Below are 25654 nucleotides of genomic sequence, written 5' to 3' on the forward strand. Positions count from 1 at the left end.
GGCACGATATTTAGTGTTAGCCGTGTACCGATACACCATCTGCTGCCTCGAAGCTTCATTAATTATAAACGCACAGAATATTGGCTGAGGCCTCGACTCCATGGAGACGGAATTTGTATGAATCCCCAGTCAGAGTTTACCTAGGCTGGGAAAACCTTAGGCTTGGGAGTTGACTCAGAGCTACTGCCGGGGTTAGGTCACTCCACCTGTGTAATCCATCTCCAGCCTGGTGTTTCGGAGTCTTTTGTCTACCAATAGAGGTTTGATAGATAAGAGAGAAGTGTGTTGCTGTGGATAACTTGTACTGGTAATGTATAACGGTTGGAGACATTAATTGTAATTGTTAAGTATTTGTCTCCTTTTGGTCGGCTGTGGGTGGTAATTTTATTTTATACTGTATTTCATAAGCTCGGAATTATAGTGAACCAGAATTCATACTGCAGTTCCAATTTCTTTATCTTTTATTTTTTTTTTCTCTCTTTAGCCTTAAGTGAAAGCCATGATTGTAATATTTTAGGTTAATATTTTAATGGCTTTTGTATATTGTGGGTTTTGGGTTTTCATAATTCTCATCTTTAAGTATGGTAGATGGCGTAAATTTCTTTTTGTTATTAAAGAAAGTTAAATATTTATATTCTTTCCCCTGAACCTCTTTAAAATTACCTGTTCTAGTGAACGCCAAAATTGAGGTGGTTCATTCTTTTGCTTATGACTCTGGGCCAACGCGGTCAGATGGTTATAAGGATGGAAAGTAAAGCTTAGAGTCGTAGCAATATATATATATATATATATATATATATATATATATATATATATATAATATATAGGTACCGTGTTGAAGAGAAATGCAAATTCACCTAGGTCGACTGTCTATGTTGAAGGATCAGGATGGAAAAACTGGCATGGGTCCAGTGAATAATGTAATCGAAAACTTTACAAGAAGGAGGAGAAGGGAGGAAATGATCCAAGTCATATACCTGTTGATCACACGTGGATCATTAAGGCAGAAAATCAATACTCTCTTTTACTTCGTTTTCTTGAAGAGAACAGTCTTGCGGGCTTCTAGTCTCTGGTTCCTTCTACCTTGTATTAAGAAAAAAAAAAAAAAAAGTTTACTGGAACAAAAGCCACAACAGTTGATATCACACCCGGGTTCTCAGTTGTCAGACATGAGGCCATGACTCGGCCTCAACATCATGCTCACAGTTTCAGGATCTCTGCACTGATCTACCGACGATCTTCTCACCTACCTTTCAGACACCTGGTCATCCTTCTTTCAAGACTTTGGCGAAAGCTTTGCCGCTGCACTTGATATATCTCAGAGGGTTTTGATCGAGTCTGGCATAACTCTTCATTTCCAAACTACTTTATTACAGTTTCTATCTTTTATTTGTGCCTTCACCTTTAGCTTCCTTTATGGTCGTGCTGCTATTGTGGATGGCCACCGGTCTTCTCCTAGAGCTATCAATAGTGGAGTTCCTGAGAGCTCTGTCCTGTCACCAACTTTCTTCCCTCTATTCATCAATGGCCTCCTAAGTTGTAAATCTAACCCTGTCCACTCATACGCTGATGACTCCACACTTCACCTGCCACTCTCTACTCATAGAGCCCATCTCAGCAGTTACTTCAGCAAAGAAGGTAAAGTATGAGGCTATGACATACCTGTCTGACTTGGCTCATATCTCTGGTTGGGGTACAAGTAACCTTGTTGTTTCTAATGCATCAAAAACTCAGTTCTTACATCTTTCACCCCGACAATATCTTCCAGCATGAGTATCCCCTAATTCTTAACATTATTCAAATCAATCCAGCATCCTCTTTGAAGATATGTCGGGTTTCATGTTCTCGGGATTTTCTTCGACAGATCATAACTCCTGTAGCAAAATCTGCTTCCAAAAGATTAGGTGTGCTAAGCCCTCTTTACCCCTGCATAGTTGATGATTTTATACAGGGGTTTTAATTGCACCTGTGTAGAGTACAACTCTCATGTGTGCGGAGGTTCCTCCCATACAGCTCTTCTCAACAAGGTGGAGTCAAAGGCTGCTCGTCTTATTAACTCTCCTCCACTTACTGGCTTCCTTCAATCTCTATCTCTTCGCCTCACTGTTGCATTGTTATCTCTTTTCTATCGCTACTTCAATGGTCACTGCTCCTATGAACTGTCTGCTTGCATCCCTTCATCTTTAAGGTGGGTGTATGGTCCCCGTCTAGCAATAATTTCTCACCCCTTTCCTGTCCAACTTTCTAATGCAAAAGAAAACCGTTACTCCCAGTCCTTCATGTATGCAATAGTTCAGCTCTGTATCTGTCTTCCTCTGCATGTATTTCCTACTGTCTATGATCTCCAGTCATTCAAACGCAGTGTGTCTAGGCATCTCGAAATGAATGAATCTTTAATTTGGCTCTCTGTTATCTTCGTTTTGTTTATTCTTGGAGAGAACAACCTTGCAGGCTTCTGGCCTTTGGTTCCTTCTGCCATGCATAAAGAAATGCTCCTCGAATTGGCTTTGGACTCGGACTTGTCCTTTGCCCTCAAAACTAACTTTGGCCTCGATCCCGAGACTTGGTGATGAATATGGAAGTTGCATAATAGTTCTAAAGCTGCATCGACGTTTTGGTTCAAGTGGTAAACACACACACACACACACACACACACACACACACACACACACTTCTAATACCCTGTGTTCCTTCGTCTCTCCTTTCCTTTCACCATTCTTTAACTGCTTCCCTCCGTTCCTCCCTCCTACGCTCTTACTGAGCACAGTCTATATGCAGCCATTTTTTCTGTGTTGGTACTTGCAGAGGGTTAAAATAATACTGTTGCTATTTCATTCTCCACAATAAACACATTTTCTTTATAATGAATTTGATATTTCCATCTTTTATCCACTTCTGATACTGCTGTTGTACGACCAGAATGGTTCCATCCAACCATCTTCACTTTCTCAACCTCTCCTTCTCTCTCTCTGTTCTTTGGCTCCTGTTTCATTCCTCCATGCCAGGATATGTATACTGCATTTTTTTTTCTGACCAGGTTCAACTAGAGTGTTAGCAGAACGGATGAGAGCCTTTTCTTTTTCTCTGTTATTATTGTTTTTGAGTAATTATCTTAAATGAAAGCTTCCCAAAATGGGCCAGGCTACTGCAGTTATCCCACTTACATAACGTCCCGAGCTGAGTCAACAGTCATATTATTACGAGTACGTTGTGTGTACAGTATGTCATTGAGCAGACCAAAGAAACGAACTCAGCTGGAATTAAGGAGCCATGCAAAATGACGATGGTAATCGTCTTTGTTAACCCGTCACGTCCAGAGCACTTTTGCACCTCCGACACCCCCCAGTCCTGAGCATTTTTGGAAAAAAAATTTTATTGGCAAAAACCTCCACTTTTGGGGAGAACCATCGAAAATTCATAGAGAAATCGCTCACCTGAGGTTTAAAATACTCGATACAGGTAGGAGTACCTCCTTACCTTACAGGGTTTTCCATCAGGCTGGCTGCAAAAAACAGAGTTCTATGGGAGGATAACTATTCCACATCACTCATAAACAGTATTTATTTATTTAATTGGTATGAATTTATATGTAGTATGTGAGTAAATTGGTTTTCAAACAGTAATATAGCCATTATAAGCATTGTTTCACTCACTAACTCATCACCATTCCTGACCTTCTTTTGCCACATTACCTGATCATCATTTCTGGCTGTTTCTTTCTCTAATGCTATGTAAACTTTGTCCTCCACATTGTCATCCATTGGGGAATCACTCTGGCCTTGAATATCTTTATTGGCCAGGTCACTGGTAACAGGTGAATTGCCAAGACAATGGGGGAGGAGGTTATGCAGTGTAAGGCATTGTCTCTGCTTGGCATCTTGTAGAGGAATTGAGGAAGGTGTCCCGTGTATATGTACAAAAAATCACAAGTGAAAATTGAAAATTGTGCATATTAGGGACCTTGCAATTGCACGATGTACCAGTACGTCGACAGGACTAGCAAATGCAAAATGTTGCAACGTACCCATACGTCGACGGGACGTCTTGGGTTAAGATTTTTTTTTTTTTTTTGTTAAGAACATATGGTTACAGAAAAATAAATAAATTTTTCCAAGTTTTTTCTTACCACTCCATGGATGGTGCTGTGTCTGGATTTTTTGGGGTGGAAAATTTGTCTTAATTCTGAACTGACATCATGCCACCCCCACTTATGCATGCCAGTACTGAGTGAATTAAGTATCCCAAAGACTAATATCTTTATCACTGTTTCTAGGAGAAATTACGTAGTTAGGATGGATAAGTGAGCATTTTCAGTAATATTAAGTGATATCCTTGGGTGAATTCTACAGTGAAGTAGAAGTTACGTTGTTTAAAGTCGTGTTTGACAATCACTCCGCTTTGGGCATATTGCAGCACTTTATTCCCTCCAGACAGGGATTCTTCGAGTCTTTCACGAAGCACCTTCAGCCTTACAGTATGTAATGACAGAATCCATCACACTGAACATGAGAATGTGCAATTTTTTTTTTTCTTGTGATAAAGGCACGTTAAACGGTTAGCTAAAACTGCAGATATAACTAAGACTCAATCATTTTGCTACATACCTAATGTTATTCCTTAGGGATTATGTAATAATCATCAGTGTATAAGTAACATCATCATCATCATTCGGATCTCCTTTCCCATCCTGGGGCAGGGTGAGGACTAGCAACGTCCAGACAGCCCAAGGTTGCCCAATCCCACTGGCCACGCTTCTGTTCACTCATCATTCGAGCCCTGGGAATCCTGGCTTTATCTGGTGCACAAGTAACCCTACTGAATATTTTCAAGGAGCAAAAAACTTAAATGAATGAACACATGGCAAAATATATATATATATATATATATATATATATATATATATATATATATATATATATATATATATATAAGTGAAGTTAGTAGGTTCGTTTTTACCACTGCTCACCAATGTAAGTAAACGTAACCGAGGGGTGAAATTATACAGAGAAGGTTATCTGGCCACCAATCTCGATAATGTGGTTTTAGGTACTTGTAGTGAGATAGGGCACTTGATTATGGATCGTTAAGCTCAGCCAGAATTAAATAGTGAGACGTAATGTCAATGAGGTGAGTTACAGCACTCTTGGGTTACTAAGTTTATTGCACAAAGTTATAAAAATGGTGAGCTACAGTTTAGTAGAACGTAATACTAACGTCGGACCTTTTCACCAGCCCTTCTCTCCCCTTTCTCTCTCTAACCCCCTTCTGATCTGAAGGGAATCTCTCCGACATTATAAAAAACCGTGGGGAGGATATGTATGGTAAAAATTTCCTGTCACGTGGACTAACTGGCTGGGGCTGATTACTCCACGTGTTTGGATACATCATGAAATTCTTGTTCGTCTGGACTACGAGGAAGTTTGAAATACATCGTATGTTAAGAATTCTTGATGGTCTGGGACAACAAGGGTTGTGGATTTTACATTATGTGAATTGACATCCCTGGTTCGTCTAGGCAAGGAGATGTGTTCTTTAACTCTTCCTGGAGGACTCAGACATAATTACCTGTTCTACATATTGTTACCTATAGCTATTAATTACATAGAGTATTGTGTTGTATTATGCCTACATATCGCTCGGTCACGCAAAACTGGCGTACCATCGACAGTAAATAGTCATAACATATTAATGGATACTAGATACACATTTCAATCAATTTGTAAGTGAAATACATAATCCTGTGAAGATTACATAACAGGGATAATGTAGTTATTGTAGTTATGTACTTGTACATGTATAATATAATAGTAATATTAAAATAATACAATGACAAGTCAACTGTAGTCAGTTATACAAATATATATGAGAAGGACTTGCTGTATATATATATATATATATATATATATATATATATATATATATATATATATATATATATATATATATATATATATGATTAAAGTAAGCCTATATTATGATTGTGTAACCCATTTTGTGTTATTTTATATAAAATATATACACAATATTTACAATATTTACTTAGGTTTGTCTCACTTGTACAGAACAGTTCTTAAACACTGATTCCAGGTTAGTAATCCTTGTTTGCATTCTGTACATGGCCAAAATTAATACAGTAAATATGATGGAGAAAATTACAAAGACGACTGGAGCTGGGCTGTAGACATATATATATATATATATATATATATATATATATATATATATATATATATATATATATATTATATATATATAAAACAGTTGTTTGTTGGAGAAAGTTATACCTGGGATATTCCATTAATGTCCCATGGTTGCATATCACGTTTGGTTCGAGTCATGTGAATAGTGTGCAACGTGGCTCAACGCTACCCTAGTACATATCTATTTATTACTAGACGCCTTAATCCTGTAAGGGGTGGCCAAAAACAAATTGCCTCCATGTCACGTTCTCCTTTAACATTTGTATGCCCCACCTGCAAATCACACTTCCTTCTCTAATATATTTCTCCACGATATCCTTCCATTTCATTCTCGAACTCCCCCCCTCCCCCTCCACCTCACTTACATACACTCTAGTCAGTCAGTCATTTTCCAACCTCTTCACATAGTAAAACTATCTTAGAATATTTTTGCTAACACTTTCAATTACGTCCATAATCAACATTGCAACTGTCCTTCCCTTTCTAATTTGTCAATCTTTCTCTCCGTGTAACCTCATAATTTATGCTCCTTCCAGATAACTCACTTCCACTTCTCTCATTCCTGACCTGTTTGCCTCCAACAAGCTCCAAAAAGCTTCACTTCCATGCGTTTGAGTTAGGATCACACTATTGTCATGCTACGACTTTCTTTTTTTTTTTTTCTGCTTCCATACTCATTTCCCTTTTCCATAGCACTTCTTTCAGTAAATCAACAACCTTTCTTCCCAGCTGTACCTTTTCATGCATTTCTTCATCTAAAATTCCAACACTACTCATGACAATACATAAGGCTTGAAGGCATTCACATTCTCCATTGCCTAACAATTCAGTCCCACTGCGAATTGTTTGATGTAATTTCTCTCAGATATTGTAATTTTAATTTTAGCTATATCCTCTTGTACATTTCGCTTCATACATACATTGCTAAACTTATTCACCAAGCCATGCTACTCACTTTCACAGTGTCATCAGCAAACGACAATAAAGGCACTTTTGAAGCCAGACCCTGTCTAAGACACTCATACATCCACTGTCCTACACTGTATTTCTTATAACTCTATCCATAATCATTTTGAATTTCCGTGATGATATGGCACATCTCTGTTTCAGTCCAACATTCAGATCAAACAACTCACTTATTTCACTCCCCACACGCACTGGAGCCCTAGCACCCTCACACATACTCTTGACATATTCAAGAGCTTACCATCTACTCCATAATTTTTCAGTACCTTACACTTTCTTTTACCATCTACTGTCATATGCTGTCTACAGACCCATGAAGTCAGCATCCAACTTCCTTCCCTTCTCTAGATCGTTTTCCACTTAACATCTTAAGAACGAATAATTACACAATCTGTTCCCTTCGTAAATCCCTCTTGTTCTTCTCCACCAAACTCCTCGGTTGTGTCTCAAAGCCTGTAGACAGGTATCCTGTAATAATTTTTTTCCTGTTACACTGAGAAGAGATATACCCCTATGTTTGTTGCGAACTTGTCTTTCCTCTTCCCCTTTGTATATGGGAATTATTATACTTGACTTGCAATCTATATTTTTGGCTGAAAATTCAAGAGTCTACTACCGGGTTTACCTATGTTTTAGGTACAAGAGCTGTGTGTTAATGAACGAGCGTGCATTTGAAATTAATATTTCTACCATCAGCATTATATGCATTGATGTCAGTAAACTTAGATCGAATGTTTACACCACTTAATAACATTTGCAAAACAAAATCATCATTTTGTAAAATGTCTGAATATGACTTCAACACTCATAACAATATTAAAGTGCCGCAAAACGATGTGCGTACGTGTCTAACAAGAGGAAATGATGCATATATTTCCTACTATACTCCAAACGGCGTTACTGTGGGAGTATCAACTTGTATTAATTCATTTCAATGTGCCGATTATTTTATTCAAGCTAGTGAAACTTTTCCTATGACACCCAGGAATACCAGTGTTAGAAATGTTTCATGGGCCTTTTTTTCACTAAATTTATTTGTGTCAGTTTGTATGTGTCCGAGTTGTAAATGGCACTTTCGATTACTGAGTGTTCATTTAGGCTTATATATTACCTAAGTATACATTGTCCTTCCACTCTGTTGAACATTCATATAATTATTTTCGCCATATGCCTTGAATATTCAAAAAATATATATAATATCACAATGTTCTATATATACTTCACCTTCACTCATTTGTCATGTACTTCTTATTTCACTGTTCAGCTAATACCAAGAACCCCAAAGTGAACAAAATCTGGATGAGTTGCCTCTCTCAACACTTTTTGGTAACAGGGGATTGATGTCGAGGAATGGGAACTCTTGGGGCAGGGTGAAGCAATAGCTCCCACCAAAAATGAAACACCGAACTTAATAACAATAACACAAAACCCCTGCGCAGGACTTACAAAGTCATTTGTCACAGTACTCTTTTCCGCCCCGAACGTACATGTACTGTACATTCACTATGGCGGAGGGAATAAATCGGTCCATTAAAATTTATTGCGAGGGAAATATTGAGAATGTAAACCTGGACTAAAATTTTTACCAGAAAACAAACATTTCATTTTAAAATGCTGAATAGTAAATGTGCAGGGGTGTTCCTAGAGTATTTGGCACCCGGGGCAGACCTATCCACTGCACCCCCTACCTCCCAAAGATGAATAATATACAAATGAAATTTCAGAATTGTTTATTGTAAGTGTTATTAAGCTTATCAAATACATTTTTAAATATTGTTCATATACAGATCTGTAGATCTATATTTAAATATGTAGGCCAAAACTTTTGGCTCATGTAAGCTCCTGAGTCGTCCCTCAGAAAGGCACTGTCCTACATGTTTTTTTTTTTTTTTTTTTTAATAGTTTTACGATAGTTTCATGATTCAGATTTAATGAAAATTAAGCCATACAGAATCATTTACTTTCGGTCAAGTTTCTGATAGAAATACTAGAAACCTAGAAACAGCGAAATGTAAAAGTTACCATTCAGCTAAATGGCACCCCCCTATGGCTGTCACCCAGGGTGGACCGTCCCCCCTCCCTCCCTTAGTACGCCACTGGATATGTGGATGGAAAACGAGCAGAAACAAAAGATGAACAAAACACAGAAACAAGACAGCAATGGGGATGGGAGAAGATTCAGAGTTTTATACCTGTTTCTAAATTCTGCACTGCCATCACACAGTTTTTGTAGTTGTGGAATGTAGTAAGGGTACAGAACTCTGCCTTGCCTTCCATCCCTAATGTTCTCTTATTTTTGTGCTTTATTCATCTCCTGCTTTTGTTCTTTTTCCATCTGAACATCCTAAGAATATTTTTAGAAGAAAAAAAAATTGTTTTCTAATTCATGATCTTTTTATGGAAGCAGGCTGCCAAATACACGTTAGCCATACTACTAAACGACTTTTAACAAGATAATAATCGCTACCGATATTACCGATACAAAATATTTAAAATGCATTCGTGGAATGAGCCGACACGAATCCACGAAGATCTACATATTTTCAGAAGAGGGCTGAATGCTAGAGAATGTTTTTTTTTTTCTTTCCGTAACTCGTGTACTTTTGCTAGTGATCCTGCACTATGGATGAAAAGAAACATCCGCGTAATTAAGAGGTTTCTTGGTGTAATACCAGGTCGCGTACAAGTTTTGCCACCTGATTTCGCAACTCCTACAAATTAGCGGGACGTTGCAAGTAGTTTTGCATTTAAACAGCGAAGATGTTTGAGTTCCTATGCTTAAAGCTGGGTTTCTTGAGATTGTAGGTGTACACGTTCCTATACTTTGTATTCGGGACACCATTTTGAACCTGCGACATCCCTTAACAGTGATCGCTACCGGAATTTGCGACAATATTGTATTCTTATCCAGTCTTTTGTACAAGTAGCACTTTTTCCAGTTAAATGAGAAACAGATATGGGAAGACGTTTTACAGTGAAATAGTAAAAGAGAGCTGTACGTCTCTCCATTTATTCGAAAAATCTCTGCTGTATGAAGAAATTTACCTGGAGGTGATGGAAGTCCGAAGAATTCAAGATTATCCCGCTATATCACATAACTGTCTGCATCATAGCTGAGACGTAGGCGTTAATCAAGATCACATTGTACAGTCACCTTTACCCACAGTTTATTATTAAAGTAATTAAATCCATCATTATTCTCTTTCGCCCCCTCCTCCATTCCCTGCCTCCTCTTTCCTTCCTCGTCTACTCACCCTCCAGCCCGAGTGTTTGCCTTCCCTCCTTCCCTTCACTCCTTGAACAGAACAAATAAAACAACTCTGACAAAACTTCTGTCTGGTGCTTTATCATATTGTATTTCATGTTTTCATAATCGCATAATCGTTAAATTATATTTTATTTGACAAAAATATCCATCCAACAGCATGTCCGCCTCTAAACCTTTCCCTAAAACCTTCTCAGTTATTTCTTTTCACTTCTCGAAAACATTAACGCACACTAATGAGATTAACGCGTTAATACTAACTGAGACCTTGGAATATAGCGGAATGATGATTGGGTAATTTACCGTTTTCGCTAATAATAAAAATCATGCAGACAATACAAGTTGTTCTAGATACTGTAAAGAAGTATTGTGTTTGCCCCAGTCTCTCATATTATAATGTTTTAGCAACAGTTATCATCTTGGCGGGCCCTTATTTGGCCCGGTCATTCGATGGGAGGTAAATCAAAACAACAACAACAACAATTTATCAATTGAGGATCGCTCTAGCCAAATCCACCATTACACTCGTCATCAACAGCAAGCTTGAGCACAGGTACTCACTTAACATCACAACAACCTGTCTGTCACCCACCCACCCCTATAAGAATCTCCAAGTGATATATGACATTGGAGTAAAAGGACCATATACACGACATCAAGAGGCGGTGCACCCCAAACTCAACACACTCAGGGCACTTATGGGAACTGACTTTGGGTATTAAAAAGATAGCCTCTCGCAACTCTACAAACAATATATCAGAGCAGATATGTCCTAGACTTCCCAGGCATGGGCCCCGATCCTATCTAACACCCGCTACGGCACCTTGGAAACTATAAAGAATAATGTCTTATTACTGGCTGAACCCAAACCACCTCCACACATCACTTTCTCTTTGATACTAAAGTTCTACTTAGTGAATATGAGAGTCACGCAGTTCTGAGCGACAGTCTGTGCTAAGCGTATCACCATTCTCATTACACGACAAAGCCTCACAACACAACTAGGCACATAAAACAATCACACACAAACATTACCAGACCCACTTCAACAACACCCACTTCCAGATATTCCAGCACTAGCAACGAAGAAACACCTATTTGTACACATTCACGTGCAGGGCAATACACCTCGATCAAAACACCGTATTACAAGTCTCCTCCGTTATTAAAGGCATCCTTCAATAGATGTGATCGAGCACAAATAGGTAGGCTTAGATCAGGACATCGCCCAGCCCCCCCCCCCCATTGTTACCAGCTTATATTCGGGTTGGGTGGAATCACAGATGACACATACCCCGCTCGTAGAGCAGGCGCACACAGCATAACACACGTAATAGAACACTGAACAGCACTGCCACACAAGACGTAAACAACATCAACGGTGAAAAGAACCTATAGAATGAACCCATAAGCTCAGAAACTTTCCTGTGGTCGACGGGTCTGGTCAGCCAGGCGGACCGAGGTCAAGAAAGATGAACAACATCAACAGTCATAATAACCTGTTAACTTGTAGTGATCCAAATAAGTGGTTTCTCTTCATTTCATTACAGGGTTATACAGTAGTGTAGCACCAGCCTCACAAACAGTTACGTTTCGGATGGTGTCAGCTTACTCAACAGACTGTGGAAGCAGTGTGAAAACAAGATGATGGACCAGATCAACTTCGTCATTTCATATACTTTTATGCCCTTCGACTGCACAATGGGTCGTAATGCCCGATTATCCGTATGGGTTACGAACTGAGGAGGGGAGGTTCAGCGTTTTCCACCTTCCTTCATAATGGGAATGACGTGGATGTACGAGGTGAAGAGGAAATTAAAAGGGGGGGGGAATAAGTGAGTTAATTAACTTTTTAAACGTAACTAACGCCATCCTAATTTAAAAGGAACATTACTCATGAAGAAAGTGGAGAGAGAAGGCGACATGTGAGATGGCATGAAAGCGAGGGAGAAACGGGTTACAAGAAGGTTTAATAGTATATCAATCGAGTACACGTGGGATTATTAAGGCAGAGAATGAATTTTAGTAAAGTCCCAATTCTTCCCTGAGTAGGTTACACCTGGATGAACAGGAATACGAGGGAAACAAATTTCAACTATAAGTTTGACCGGTCCAAAACTTAAACCTAGGATTTACCAGTTGCGCACTAGACCTGCTAACCAAGGCCACCAGCATAGCTGTAGGCTTGAGTCTCGCTCTGGTGACGTCACGGGAGTGGATGAATAACTTCAAACTATCCGCTCTCATTCTTCTTTGTTTGCCCTATACCTATACAATTTATCAATTTGACACCATTCTATCACCTCCAGGTTACACTGGTCCATCTCACATGACATTGTTCTCTTCTGGTATAAGCATAACTCACCATAGCTTTGAAAGATATACAATAGTTTTATATACACACACACACACACACACACACACACGCAAAATTATAAGTACTAATACTTTTTATGCACATGCACTTATGCAGTCAGCAATCCTACACATATGTAATGCATTACACTACCAATTGACACTATGGATTAAATATATATATATATATATATATATATATATATATATATATATATATATATATATATATATATATATATATATATATATAGGTACAGTGGGAAAGTGTGCGTTTTCGTACACTGAAGAATGAGGGTTCGCGCCCCGCCAAGATAAAAAATAATGGGTGCTTTCTTTCGACCACGTACTGCTTTGGCGGACATAAGGGATGCTGTGGTTAAACCAGTGTCGCATACTATAAAGTATACTTGCACCCAGTCGGCTTGCGTGGGCCGATTACACTTGGTTCACAGACTACGCACACATCCAAAGCCGCCCCAACATTACAATCACACTTACAAGCACTTCTCACCCTACATACAATCTCTACTAGACAGCCTAAGCCTCTTGGTAAAAATACATACTGTATCGTCTCCACTTCAGTATTGATAGACCGGTCCTGCAGTGGACACTCAGATGGCTGATATAGATATATATATATATATATATATATACACTCACAATCGGGTAGGATACAATGGCCAGCTTATATATACTCACAAATCGGTAGGAGAGAATGGCCAGCTCTAAGTGGACCAAGCTTTGTCAGCGGTCGGAAGTGAGTTTCGACATTATAAATCATTATATGGAGGTATTCCAGTGCAAGAATCCACCCAAGAATCATGGCCTGGTTTAATAATATTCGGAGCCTTAGCATTTTGCCAGAGCATAGCAGAGATTTTAGCTATTTCATTGTTTTCTCATTTGATTACCTTTGAACCGTGACCAGGCCAATGTAGCACATAGGTGTACAATAGAAGGTTGTACTATTAGTCAATGTCTATAAGCCGTTGGAGAACTGGAGGACATTTTTGGAAACAGGTACTGGTTGCTAGGGACCCTGAGGCCGATATTCCCAGGGTTGTCACTTGAAAACTAGAGAAGAGAGTGGAAAAATAGATGGCACGCTTCCGAAACGGAATGACCTGACTATAACCCCAAAAGAAGTCAAAACTTTCTACACCTTTTAGTAATGGTTCTACAGCTCAAAACGTGAAAAGCACGAAAAAAGCGGTTTTTCGGCCGTTGCTAGGCAACGAGTAGTTCTCCAGCAACCAAAATCTTGCCGACACAACTTGTCCATTGGCTAGGCACTGTGTCCAGATTATGCCGGAATAGGTTAATTCTGAAGGGTAGAACTGTCTGCAACAATTAAACAAGGAAGAGTACGGGAAAGAAAATGGAACTAACAATAAGGGCAGCATGGAACTGGCTACTATATATATATATATATATATATATATATATATATATACCTAGGCTGCTTCCCCCAAGGAAAGGGAGGTAGCCGAGACAGGACGACACACTCTCCATTTACTCATCCATTCAAACACATTCATTCACATCTTAGCCCCAAAGGGGAGAACGGACAGATCCTCACCACATCACACCGCACAAGGGTCAACTGCGCAATGCAATCAGTGACATCCACAGCAGGGCCCGACAGCAGAACTGGTTTACCCCTGCCACATCATAACAGACCCATCCCCTTACCCGCACCTGACCTGACTAGCTGATCAGACCAAATGCGGGAGAATATCCCCTCAGGGCTGCGTCATCACTTATTTATTCACAATTTCTCTCCATTTATTTCTGTCACGCACTGCCACTCTTCCTTGCTCAACAGACATCCCTCTCGCATCCAGCGCTCTCTTCACACTGTCCATCCATCCTATTCGTGGTCTTCCTCTCAGCCTTACACCTCTCACATCAGATCTAGTTATCTTTTTCACCAATCGCACATTATCCATTCTCTCCATATGCCCAAACCATCGCAACACCCTCTGCTCAACTCTACCAGCCATCTCCCGAACAACTCCAGTTCTCCTTCGCACTTCATCATTTCGCACCCGATCCATACGCGTCACTCCACACATACTCCTCAGACACCTCATCTCCATTACATTCAAACTTTTCCTCTCTGCTACACCCATATTCCATGTTTCAGCCCCATATAATGCAGTCGGTACCACAACACCCTCATACAGCCTTCTCTTTACATCCATTCTAAGCGAACGACATTTAAACGCTTTTTTCATTCCTCCCAGCACCTTTCCTACTTCATTTATTCTAAACTTCACTTCTGCATCTATTCTTCCATCCACAGCAACATGTGACCCTAGATATTTAAAACAATCTACCTCCTCAAGCAACTCACCATTCAAAACTATATTCATCCCCCTACCATCTATCAACCTCGTACACTTCATCACTTTACTCTTATTCTCATTTACTTTCAAATTCCTCCTTTCATACACCCTTCCAAACTCCTCTACCAACTGTCTCAATCTCTCCTCTGAATCAGTCACCAGTGCAGTATCATCTGCAAACAGCAGCTGCTTCAGATTCCAATCTCCACCATCAACATTTACCAGACTCAGACCACCTAAAACTCTTGCATTCACCTCCCTTACAACACCATTCATGTAAATATTAAACGACCAAGGCGACATCACACATCCCTGTCGCAGCCCCACTCTCACGGGAAACCAATCACTCACAGCATTTCCCACTCTTACACATGCTCTACTATTTACATAAAAACTTTTCACCCCTTCTAGTAACCTACCATCAAGTCCATACAATCTTAAAACAGTCCACAAAGCCTCCTTATCAATTCTATCATACTCTTTCTCCAAATCCATAAATGCCCAAAACACATCCTTGCCTTTCGCTAAATACTTTTCACACACTTGTCTCACAGCAAACACCTGATCAACGCATCCCCTCCCTCTCCTAAAGCCACACTGCTCATCACTAATCACTCCCTCTGTACCCTCTCTAACTCTCATAATTAACACTCTACCATACACCTTGCCTACAACACTCAACAGACTTATACCCCTAAAGCTAGTACATTCATACTTATCACCCTTGCCTTTATACATCGGGACCACACAAGCACTTGCCCAGTCAACTGGCACCATACCTTTCTCAAAGCACACATTCAACAATCTTACTAACCAGTCAACAATAGTCACTCCACCACCCTTCAGGCATTCCACAGCACACCCATCCATACCTGCAGCTTTCCCTGTTTTCATCTCCTTTACTGCCTTCTCCACTTCCTCCTTCGTGATCAAAGAATCATTCCCCACACATTTATTCCTTGCACCCTTCCATCCGCCACAATCTCAGCCACCCTTTCCTCCTCTACATTTAACAATCTTTCAAAATACTCTACCCATCTCTTCCTTACTGCATCCATCTCAATTAACATCCTTCCATCCTCTGCTTTTACTAGTTCTTCCTTCCCAGACTCTCCCTTTAGCACCCTTTTCACCTCCTTCCAAAACATTTTCTTATTCTGTTGAAAATTCTGTCAGCCACCTACCCCACCTCTCATCTGCTGCCACTTTAGCATATATATATATATATATATATATATATATATATATATATATATATATATATATATATGCACCAACTGCTGAAAACTTTTCTTTAGTTCAGGTACCTTCAATATTATTGGTGGACGACTTGGCAAAGTTACTGAGTAATATAATGGCCATGCATTTAATGCACCGTGATATAATTGTACTTACACAGACGCCACTAAACATAACTCATTCAGACAATACCGAGGAACATGAAGATCAGTGGACAGCTTGCCTTCAACACTTTTTTTTTTTTTACTGAAGAAATTATTCCTTTTTAATTGTTTACAATATTCTGGGGCTGTTATATCAAACTATCACTGTAAATTCAGTTGGTCATTTCATGCCTTCTCTATGAAGAATCTAAGAGTAGACACATTATTGTTCAAGTACGTTACCATCAAGATTCTTGCCAAAAGAATGCCGAAATGTACAGTTACGATCCCTAGTTTCTTTAGCACCTGGAGGACAGGACTGTGGAAAGGCCAGGGGAAAAGATATTGCCATCTCATCACACACACACACACACACTACTGGACTGCAAATATCCATTCACCTGGCCTTATTTCACTTTGTCTTGCATCTCCTTCTTGCAGTGAAGGGATGAGAAACTAGAGATCGTGACTGCATGGAATGAACATTGTAGCGTTTCCAGAAAATACAAGTTAGCACACTGACATCCTGAAGGAATTAAATAATTGTGGCCCCGAGAAGCAGAACTCGCCAAACGCCAAAAAAAAAAAAAAAAAAAAAAAATCGCGGTCAAAGTTTTCCGACTTTTAAAAGGCTAAATCTCCTGACTCAATTAAGGTATCAAGTTGAATTTAGTCTCAAAATGATCAGTAAAGTATAACCTGACTACATAAATACTAAAATCAATTAAAATCTGTCGATATTTCCAGCGGCAGGAGCGTGACTGCAATTTATTGGTGTTATGAATAAAATGTTCATTACACCTCATTGCGTTCATACTCCTGCCACTCAAAATGCTGAACGTTTATAATTTCGCTTATTACTTATGTGAACAGGGTATAAAATGCTGATCATTTTGAGACTACATTCAACTTCATAGCATTATAGGGTTCCGAGGTATAGCATTTTGAAATTCGGAAATCTGTGACCTCGATTTTCTCCGTGTTTCTTTTCATTTCATTTTTATGCATAAGGAAAGAGGCAATGTAAGAATAGAGCAAAAAAAAAACATGTACAATGAAAATAACATAATAATAGTATAATAACATAATAATACAGTACAATAATAATACATGGAAGTAATGGGCATGATAATAAACAAAAATTATTGAGAAGAGAAAAACATTAATGAAAAAATGCAATGCACGAAACGTAGAATGAAGAAAAATAAGAAAGCAATCAATAAAATTAATGGAATACATTATTATTATCTTACTCAAGAAAGTAATATCGTATAATAATAATATTATTGTTTTATTTTGCCACCTTCCTTCAGCTTTTGAATGGTCTAAGGTAGGTATTGTTATTAATTTTTACTGTTACTTTTTTCCTTGCAGAAAATTCATGGTAATGTCATTATGCATTGTGAGACAATAATCGTAAGCTGAATAAAAACTGCAAAAAATAATAATAATATTTTTATTTTATGACCTTACTTTCATGATTTAATTTTTATTTTACTCAACATCAGCATGACCACGTCGTAGTCAGGCACTCTCACTGCGTAGTTAAAAAGCTTCTGATGCTCCCAGCTGTGTTTTGGCGCGAGGGTGACGAGCAACACGCACGGTGATTGGCCGAGCGGGGCTAAAGGTGGGACACTACGGCGAGCGTGATTGGCCTGGCTCAGCTGTCAGGGCGGCGTGGGCGTTTGTTTAGTTCTGCAGCCAAGCTTGGCCCTCAGACCATGTGACGCAGCAATAAGGTCGAAAGTGTGGTGCACTAACATGCGAATATGACCTTGAGGATATTTGAAAAACTCCCGCCTCTGTCTCTCTCCAGATAGGGGAAGGGTGGGGGAAGACAATGCTATAATAACCTGGTTTTCGGCCGGGGTGGCGCTTGGCGAGTTCTGCTTCTCATATATATTATATATATTATTTAACCCGTCACGTCCCGAGCCTTTCCGCACCTATGACATCCCCCAGTCCCGAGCCTTTTTGGAAAAATTTTTTTTCTTATGAAACTTCCGCTTAGGTCGAGAAACTATGGAAAATCTTGAAGAAAGTTGTCTCTGCAGTCTATAAGTGGTCTATACAGGTGCGGTTTCCCCCCGCAGGTATTGTATTCTGTAATGGGCTGGATATGCGTAAACGTTTTCTATGGTAAGGAGTAATGGGACAAACAACACACAACACCTCTACATTTATTGAATTTGTACTAATAAACAATAACAGTAACAATATAATGGATTTCAGACACATATATAGGAAAAATAAGCATTGTACCATCGCGCGAGCATAGCGAGTTAGGTCCGAGTTGTATCATGCTATCTGCTAATTTTCTGTTATGAGTCTACCGATCATTTTTTCTACTTGTATACTTCTGTTTCAATGACAATTTACTAATTACAACTGTTTGTAAGTGATTTCAGATGTTTTCATTCATTTTGATGACATGCAGCATAAGTTTAGCGCACATCAGCTTAGTAAGCGCACTCACTATGTCTCGTATTTCAACATACCAAATTGTTTTATCACTTTCTAATTATTTTCCCATTTACATAGAACCTTTCCCCCACCACTGTGAAGGTTTTCAATTATTTTCATTCATTACGAGGGCATTTAGCGATATGCTGGCGCCTATTCACGTAGCAACCACGATCTCAAACAATCGTGTTTCATCATCTACTTTATTTATTCACTCAAATTATATTTTTCCCACTTACATTACACACGTTTACACCCCTCCAATGCACTGTACATACTTACTGCCATTATTTATTCAAGTGAGCGTGAGAATATCGCCTGAAAATACCCTCGCAAGGAATGTTACGTCATACATAATACTCACACACTTATATACTAATTCACGCACACACTTATATACTAATTATTCACTTTATCACTTGCTGACTTTTATTTTGACTAATACGTGCCTTATTCATTCGACTTGGCGTCAGGAAATCTTATCTTTATAGACACGCTATGAATATTTGACTTAGGAAATACATCATCATATACAATAATTTGAACTTATATTATACCAGTAAGAATGTCACATAATAGAAAATATATAATAAGGGGCCGTATTTATTGCACTGAGCGACAGAATATCGCATCAAACAACCCTCTCTATGTAAATTTCAACTTAGGGCAGATTTATATACTTACACCCAATGTTTGCACTTATGTTCTACCCGTAGGCACTTTATACTAATATTTGGCGATCCACATGACTGATATTTTCACAGAGCGTCTGTCTGTCGCATTTACATCATAATTTCTGCGTCCTTTCGCAATCACACCATCCTAAAATTGCAGCAACGTGTGGTATTCACTAAAACATGGGTGAATACACAGACCCACGTCACACTGCACGCACTCATAGCGGGTGTCCTTCCTCTGTGTCGTGAGTCGCACCTGGGAATGACTGCACACGTGACACCTGCGCTGGGGCCTAGGTCTGTTGGGCTGGGGCGGGATAGGAGTGGGGAAATGGCGGGCGGATATTCTCTGGGAGGTGTGGGTAATAGGGGCAGTGCGGGGGCGCTGTTGGGGCCTTTCAACCGCATATTTTGCAAAGATTTCTCGTGTGAGCTCCCTCACAAACCCTTCAAAGGTTTCCTGAACTCCTGTGGTCATGGCGTGAAGGTGGTGGCAATTCAGAGCAGTGATATCTAGCAAGTGAAAGAACAGTTTCTTATACCACTTCATCGTGGTCCTGGCACACTCTACCGTCGATATCATGGAGTCTGACTGGTCCACGAGGCGCATGTTTATATTATAGTCCATGACACATTCAGGTTTCCAAACACGACGCCTGCTCTCGCTATGGTAATCAACAGAATCAGTACGTGCATCAAGGGCGGTGAACCGTGGACAAGAGGCTTACTTCTCTGTTGTGGTTCCACATTGTTGCAAGGATGTTGTTTGCTTTGAAGAAGACAACCTCACTCCTTGCAAGTTTCCGCCCTACCTTGACCATGTGACGCCGGTTCACCTTTACGGTTCCACATACTCCCGTTTCATGTCTGTGAAGATAACGAGCGAGAAGAGGGCTGGTGTACCAGTTGTCGAGGTAGAGAACGTGACCACGATGAAGGTAGTCTTGTATCATCGTCTTTACCACTGCTCCAGAAGGTCCTATACTTCGATCTTCTATTATGTCTGTCTGTGCACCGGTGTACAAGACTATGTCTTGCACGTATCCAGTCCTACAGTCACACATAACAAAGATCTTGAACCCAAAACGGTGCCTTTTGCTGGGTATATACTGTCTGAATGAAATATTGCCTCTCCACAACACGAGACTCTCGTCTATGACGAGATCTCTATAGGGATAGAATGAGGATCGAAAGGTTTGCCTGAGGTGATCAAAGACCAGCCTAATTCGCCTCATTTTGTCCGTGTTGTTTGTATTTGCAGGGTCATTAGCATCATAAAAATGGAGGCGACTTAGAATTTGTTGAAACCGATTACAGCTCATCACTTGACCAAATATGGGGGTAAACATAACAGGGTCCCTAGTCCAGTAAGCAGGAATTCTATTTTTTCTTATTATACCCATCAAAAGGACAAGGGCAAAAAATAAGAACATTTCTGGAATGGAGACAGGGGTAATCATAAATCATTGAATGCCTACTCCTTGTTCCCTAATCTTTCACTTTCTAGCCGCTGGCATTGCAAACAGGTTCGTTTGAAGCACGATCTGATCAACGAAGGCCTCACTGAAAAACAGGTGGAAAAAATCCAACCTGCTTGAATTACAGTGAATACCTGGTGCAATGCAGCCAGATCGCCCCTGCTCAGTGAAGCGGTGAATGAGGGGAGAAAAATCACTCCCATCCTCACAAACCCACGACACAAATCCTCGTCCCCATCACCGCCTTCGTCTGGGTGGGAGGAGATCCTGGTTGGGGAGGTTGGGGAGAAGGAGTACGGAGGGCTTCCCCACTGTCACTCCTCTTCCCTCTGCCTTTACCCTTTCCTTTCCCTTACCCTTACGGCCTTGAGGAACATTAGGGGGCTGTGGGGATGAAATAGTTTGATATTGGGGGAGCAGAAGACGTGCTGGGAAGTGGTTCCTCCCCACCTTCCCCCTCCATTACCACACCACGTGCTCTCTCACGCAACCTTGCTCGACCACGTGTTAGGGGATATTGGGGAGCATAAGACGTGCTTTGGAGTGGTTCCTCCCCACCATCCCCCACCCGCACAACCCCACGTGATAAGGAACGCACCCGCACTGGCCCACGTGATCCACTCTGCCGCCTCACACTGCGTAGGGAGAGCAATGACTCACCCACCTCACTCTCACTTTCCCTAATCCCAGGAATGTCCATTTCACTCCCCACTCCCTCCACTTCACTTCCTACCGCCCCAAACAGAATGCTTGGCCCATACCTGCTTAGACGACGTGGTGTGCGCTCTGGGCCACGATGCGTAATCACCTCCCGCCCATACCACGTGGCAGCACGTCCCACGTCTCCGTACTCGTCCTCGACCTCGAATTCGGCTTCCAAGGCACGCTGGGGATAGGGATATGACATACCACGTGCCTTCTTTGCCTCCTGCCCCTCTCTAGCAGCACGGTAAATCACGTACTGCCGCTTCCTTAGTGACGGAACTTCCTCGTCACTGCTGGTGGTTTCTTCCTCGTCTGGCTGCACATAATCTTTGTCCATCTCCTCGTCATCCAGTGGGGAATCACTGTCGCCGGTAAAGGTGTCCAGGGCGACTTGAATTTCGCTCTCTGAGAGACCTCTCTTAGCCATGTCTGAGCAGGACCGTGGCTACCAGGTGAGTGGACGAGCGGCAGGCTAGCACGGGTCGCGCGGGGTCGCCGAGTGTCCCCGCCTGGTGGCAGGTAGGGGAAGGTCAGGCGAGGGTACGTACCGCAAATCAAGCGCGAAATTTGAAAATTGTCGAAATTATGCACATTGCAATTGCACGACGTACTGGTACGTCGCCAGGACTGGCAAATGCAAATCGTGGTGACGTACCCATACGTCGTCGGGACGGGGCGAGTTAAGCAGATCTGCGGAGGGATGGGTCACCCACTCCTGTGACGTCATCAGGCAGGTCATTCACTCAGACACAGGCCTTGAGTATTAAGAGGCCTTGTGCTAACCCACACACCACTGACTTCTCATGACGGGTTATGAGGAACAGGAGGGGGGTTGTGGGAGGGGCAACGGAAACGGGAGAGATATAATCTGCATTTGCAAATCTATAAATCCTTCATCAGAGTCATACATTCACTACTGAATTAAATATTTTAGATTTGACACACTCCTGATTATTCATTAAACAAACGAACTGCATTGCATTCTTATTTCCTACACTTAGTTTTAAATAAATCATTTAAAACATAACTTCAACTCTTTTTTGACAGGGTTCCCAGATCGCCTGCTGGGAATTTTCAGGCTTGCCACGAAATGAACTTTGGCAGTGTACTGTGCAAAGGCTAATATATATATATATATATATATATATATATATATATATATATATATATATATATATATATATATATACACGAGTATATGTGTGTGTGTGTGTGTATGTGTGTGTGTGTGTGTGTGTCTAATACACACTCGGCCATTCCCAACCAAATTTATAAGCATGCAATAAAATACAGGCACTAGGGCGAGGAAGTAAATGGTACCGCCGAAGGTATCAGTGCACACGCTTTTTATACTAATAATGTTCTTGTTCCATATGTTTTAACAGAAAGCTGAGACAAAATGGTATTTTCCATGATGGGGTTGACGGGGATATTCATCTGTCCGGGATGCTAGACATTGGACGATGTTGTAATGTGATTAGTAAATCTTGTTAATTACCCTTAGCATTGGAGCAGTAGGTAGTAAACTCGGCTCAACTGTATGTAGGTTGTTGTTAATCTCCTCAGTCCGATGACACATTTTATATTTCATTCTTGTTATTAAAAGATGATTAGATTCTGCTTATGAGAGACCTTTCAAACAAGTGGAGTTAGATATCACCTTCATTATCTCTGTAATTAACATTCGTCGTAACAAAACTGAATATAATCATCTGCTGTTGGCAAGAAATAACAAAAGAATAAGTCATCTGACTGAGGCGTTTAATTACTTGATCGTTCCCAAATTTCAAATGTGTTGTAGTGATCCGAGCAGCACTGACCTGTATACGGGCGTGACTGAAGCATTCTTGTACCAGAGCACGAGCAGGACGGGGTCGTGTGGCCTGCGTGAGATGATGTGGCAAGGCAGGCGGGCGGTGGACCCTCGTTCTGCTGTCACTGCTACCAGCGTCCCTGTAGAAACAAACGCACACTGGTAAACACAACACACTCACCAACAGTGGCGAAAATTATTTACAGGTTCCAAAGATTAGGTATGATTACCCCGAAACAATTTTAGGACTGATGTCATTGATACTCTAACTCACATATTGTTTAGTGCACGTGCTAGCACGAGCATGGGTATGACAATATCCAACTGTATGGCCATTTACTGCAATAATTGTCGCTTATGCTATATATCAACTTTGAATGATATATCGTTTATTAGTATCTCAAGACACCCCCTCTAACAGTGACGCTATGGTTGACTCATCTACGTCTCATTTAACTACCTCAAACAATCTGAATGACATTTTGCAACACGCAGAGATGAAACAAGCAGTAACAAATGGTGCACAATTTTGCTGCTGCGCAAATTCACGAAAGTTTCTGTGCGTGTTGTAGGTGCGAAAGAAGGAATAGATTATTTCATTTGTGGCTGTCAGTGCGTATTTATGCATGATTTATCGACACTATTAGGCAGCGAGTAGACGGACATTTTTAGAAATCTGAGTTTGTCTAAAAGGTGGGCTTCACAATAAGCAAACAGAATAGAATCCTCTGCATGCAATATTATTCAAAGTAGTTTGCGTTCACTACCTCTCCACAGAATTAATCTCTATGCCATGACTCCAGTAACCACTCTTTTTCATCATCCAAAACGAACGCTGGAATTTATCTCTTTCCATTTATCAGAAATATACATAATATTATGTTAGGTACCACTGAACCCTTTGCTGCTAGAGGTTTGAACTAAGTAAATTCTTATGGCGTTGATTGTAAGAAATAATAAAGAAAAGATCCTGGTACTGGAGAAGATAATGGAACTAGTCAGCATGAAATGTTGCACAATAAAATAGTTATTTCAATCGTGATTCACTCGTTCTTATTAAGGCTATATTTTGCACGCGGACACTGCATCTCCCATACCACATTATCAAGACATGAAGTACATGAAACCTGGTAGTAGAACATGAACAAGACAGCAATGTACAATATTGTTGGTTATTAAGGTGTTTGTTTAATTAAGAAGTGGCCAAAGAAACTGGAAATATGTCTTGCAGTGAAAGAGCCTGAAAGAATCCTGGATGAAAAGGGAAGATTCATGAATGAGCCAAGCCAAGGAGCAAGAGCGTGTCTGAAATGTTTAATGTAAGAGGATAATAGAGAAAAATTTACCTCTTGATTTTGGTGCGACTAGAGAATATTGCATTTTATATCGCCTTATATATATATATATATATATATATATATATATATATATATATATATATATATATATATATATATATATATATATATATATATATATATATATAGATATAGATATATATATATATATATATATATATATATATATATATATATATATATATATATATATGTGTGTGTATAGACATATATATGTATAGACATATATATATATATATATATATATATATATATATATATATATATATATATATATATATATATATATATATATATATATATATACAGTAAACCATTCACAAGTCGAAGTTTTAGAAGATGAACTCTTCGGTAATTCGTACTCAGGCCGAGACCACGTATGTAAGCAGGCCGAGATGCTGAGGTAGGGGTACAAAGGTGGCGCCAGGCTGACATGTGGCTGCCAGTCTGCTGCTTGCCTGATTTCTCTGGCTTTGAAGTCTCAGATTATCATAAGGTTACGCAAAAAGGTCGGTGAGAAGAATATTAATGAAAATTATGTCATCCAGTGGCTTGAAATGGATGCAGATGACCCTGGGTATCATCACCAAATAGAAGAAGAAATTGCTGAGTCCGTGGCTGGGAAGAAAGATGATGAT

The 25654-nt window shown here is 40.0% G+C and overlaps 1 pseudogene; it reads right to left on the minus strand.

The window, feature by feature from the left end:
* Positions 1-24478, minus strand: part of LOC145406399 (protein sax-3-like) — a 558017-nt pseudogene extending 533539 nt beyond the window's left edge.
* Positions 24479-25654: the final 1176 nt, after the last annotated feature.

Source organism: Coenobita brevimanus, chromosome 70 (genome assembly GCF_032717465.1).
Source record: "Coenobita brevimanus isolate Jiangsu-jjx chromosome 70, ASM3271746v2, whole genome shotgun sequence".
NCBI lineage: Eukaryota > Metazoa > Arthropoda > Malacostraca > Decapoda > Coenobitidae > Coenobita > Coenobita brevimanus.